At 36.8% G+C, this 3,586-nt stretch overlaps 1 pseudogene; it reads left to right on the forward strand.

Annotated features, from left to right (window-relative positions):
* Positions 1-2,280: 2,280 nt before the first annotated feature.
* Positions 2,281-2,779, forward strand: LOC100474490 (annotated as a pseudogene).
* Positions 2,780-3,586: the final 807 nt, after the last annotated feature.

Here is a 3,586-nt window from a genome sequence, read left to right on the forward strand (position 1 = left end):
AGCTGAAAATATTCATTATCAGACTTCTTACAGAAAGAAGTTTATTTCTAGGGTATAAGGAAAGAACTTTGGCAGCTGGACCCTGAAAATATCATCCTTCTCCTATTGAAGGGACATTGCTGCATAAAAGATCAATTTTTATTGCCCTAATTTGAAGAAATTATTAAAGTTAGAAATAATAATAATTACTCTCTCTGGTCAGAGTTCTTTCAAATATTGGCACTAGCATAAGAAGTTCAGACATTAGTTTGAATAATCAAGCAAAGTCATTATTATTACTGAAAAACCCAAACCTACTAAACATGTAAAATAATAATATAGGGCTTTCTATAAAAACCATGAGCTTTGTGATTAAACTATCTGATCATTATTAGCAAAAGGTACATTATGAAAATAGGTTATCTTTTGTTCACATAAAAATATTTAAAAATATATTATAAAATGTTTAAGAACCCACTGCTGTCATTACTATTTAGCAATAATAGTATTAACAAAAATTAAGTGCTTACTATTTTTCAGTCTCAAAGTTATGTAGTAATCTCAAATTCAATTGATTATTATTCTGAGAGATAGAATACCATCTAATATTTTCTGCATGTATTTTTATATTTTCTGAGTTTTTCTCATCTGTCTTTTATAATTGAAAATAAACCAAAGCACTTTGTACAACTGGAAAGGAAGACAAATCTAGCTACCTAAACTTACTTAAATTATACCTGCCTCAACCCTGGTTATTAAGAAGTTGGGAGGCTTGCTTTAAAGACAATCAAAAATAAGGGAGAAAGGAGGCCAGAAATGGAGTTACCATTGATGAAAGAACAAGAGATAGGAATGAAAATAAATAGTCTAACATAGCAGAAAATAAGCTAAATCATCATCATTGCTAAGCTAGGAAGGCCCCATGCAATTAAAAAAAAGAGAAAAAAGATTAGAAATTATACACTGTCTCAAGGGCAATAACCAAGTAGAACAGGGAAGGAACTGAAAACAGAATTCATACAAATCATAATGAGTTTGAAGAAGAGAGCCATGAAAATATATTTGGCTTCATCAACAGGTACAGTGAGAAGCTAAATGAAGGTAGAAGAAAAGATTGTCAGAAATCATTTTAGTAAGAACATGATTGATACAACCAATTTGAAGTGGAAAGGGAAATATATTATTTTCCATGTTTGTATTCCAAAGAGAACTGTCACATGGCTAGAAGAATGGAATGCAGATATGTAAAATATAATTGAGAATAACATATTCCACACATGTGAGAGAGGAATGAAAGGAAGGTGGACAAATTACATAAAGTATCATCAAACCTTTACCATTCTAAAGAAATTTCATGTGGTTTCTTAAGATTTGACAAGGAGGAGGTTTCCATGAGATAAGCCAATAGCTAGCGGAAAAGTATTGTCAAATTCATGCTGATAAACCAAGAAAAGAAAAATGAAGGCAAAACTAATGTAGGGGATTGTCATAGCTTCACTGAGAATCCCACTAAAACCTTCAGTCCTGGGCAAACGCTTGGTAGTCAGGCCCTACTAGAGGACCTGAGGTCATAGCCATATTTTGTCTCAGCAAAGAGATCCCGTCAGCAAGTCATCTGCTCATTAACAGAGAGTGCTTAATCCACAAAACCCATTACCTTAATGTTTTAACATACAGGAGGAAAAACTCTCTTCTGTACAAAGATAAGAGGAGTAAAAATCCCATGTGCATCTCCTTCTGCCCATAGTATTCTGGATGAGGAAGAAAGGGAGATTGATAGGGGAAGCCAGTGATTAATTAAGATGGAAAAGATCTTTAGCAAGGGCCTTTTCAACCACCATTGGAAACATTTCGGCTTCTTCCTGCCAGCCTTGGATAGAAACATGCACACGCACGCACACACACACAAGCACACGTGCGCACACACACGTATATGCTTTTATTATGATTATTTGCCCTTGACAGAGAAAGGGATTGACGAAGAGATTAAATAACTTGTCCCCCCTTCACAATTTTTATAATCAGAATCAGAATTTGAATTTTGTTCACCTGGCTCCAAAAAAAGCATGTGTCCTTAACTGCTCTGCAATGCTGTCAAAAGAAACAACAAAAAAGATACTTTTGCTTTGAAAACAGGGTTTTTTGGACAACTGACAGCATTTAAAAGAAAGAAACTTAAGTTTTTCCACCCGCTGCCCTCCCCCCCGCCCCGCCCAGTGCCACTCTGGCTGCACTGAGCTTGCTTAGAGCTCCTGGCTCCTGCTAAGCTAGCACAACAGTTGTTTCTCTCCAGCCACACTCATGATCATCTACTGGGACCTCATCAGCTGTGATGAGATGTTCTCCAACATTTACAAGATCTGAGAGATCATAGACAGGCTGGGGCTGGGGGTAGAGGGCAAGATGGTTAGTAGGACAGAGGGTAACATTGATGACTCACTCATTGGTGGAAATGCCTCCACTGAAGGCCCCGAGGCCAAACGTATGGAAAGCGCAGTAATCACTGGTGTTGAGATTTATTGTAAACAATTACTTTCAGAAAACCACCTTCACAAAAGAAGCCTACAAGAAGTACATCAAAGATTACATGAAATCAATCAAAGGCAAACATCCAGGAAGTGTAATGACGGGGGTTGCAGAACAGATCAGGCACGTCCTTGCTAATTTCAAAAACTACCAGTTCTTTATGGGTGTACATATGAATCCAGATGGCATGGTTGCTTTGTTGGACTACCATGAGGACAGTGTGACTCCATATATGATTTTCTTTAAGGATGGTTTAGAAATGCAAAATTGTTAACAAACTTGGCTATATAACCTGTTGTCACAACTGGGTACTGCTCTTCATCCACACAACACCAGGACTTAGACAAATAGGACTGATGCCTTCTTGAGCTCTTCAATTGTTTTGACCTTGATTTATTTGGAGCAGAGGCATTGTTTTTAAGAAAAAAAATGTCATGTAGGTTGTCTAAAAATAAAATTCATTTAAACTCAAAGAAAAAAAAAGAAATAAAAGAAAAGAAACTTAAGGAAATACCTCCCTGAGGAACCTTAGGGTTCTTTATAAAATCTTAGTGTTACTGGTACTTAGTAATTCATTTTCTAAAGGCTAAAATGAGGAGAGTTTTAATACTTCTATTTCGTGAAAGGTAGAACTCATTACTTGTTGGAACATATGAAAACTAGTATAGTTAAAAAAAAATAGAAGCATACAGGAAAGTAATGAATTCTAATTCAATAGGATATGCCAGGCGTGTACTAATAGGGTTCATTCTGTTTCCTTCACTCAGGAATGATTAAATATTTGACCAATATTATGTAAAGTTTATTTATGTTTTCAATGAAACACTTTTTTAAAAAGACTTTGTTTATTTTTGAGAGAGAGAGCAGGAGCAGGGGGAAGAGGCGGGGGGAGGGACAGGGAGAGAGGGGCAGAGGGAGAGGGAGAAGCCAACTTCCCCCCCTGAGCAGGGAGCCCAATATGGGACTCTATCCTGTGAGCCTGGGATCATGATCTGAGCCAAAGGCAGCCGCTTAACCCACTGAGTCACCCAGGAGCCCTTCAATCAAATACTTTTTAACCTATAATCTTCAGTGCTATATT

Source organism: Ailuropoda melanoleuca, chromosome 4, assembly GCF_002007445.2.
Source record: "Ailuropoda melanoleuca isolate Jingjing chromosome 4, ASM200744v2, whole genome shotgun sequence".
Lineage (NCBI taxonomy): Eukaryota > Metazoa > Chordata > Mammalia > Carnivora > Ursidae > Ailuropoda > Ailuropoda melanoleuca.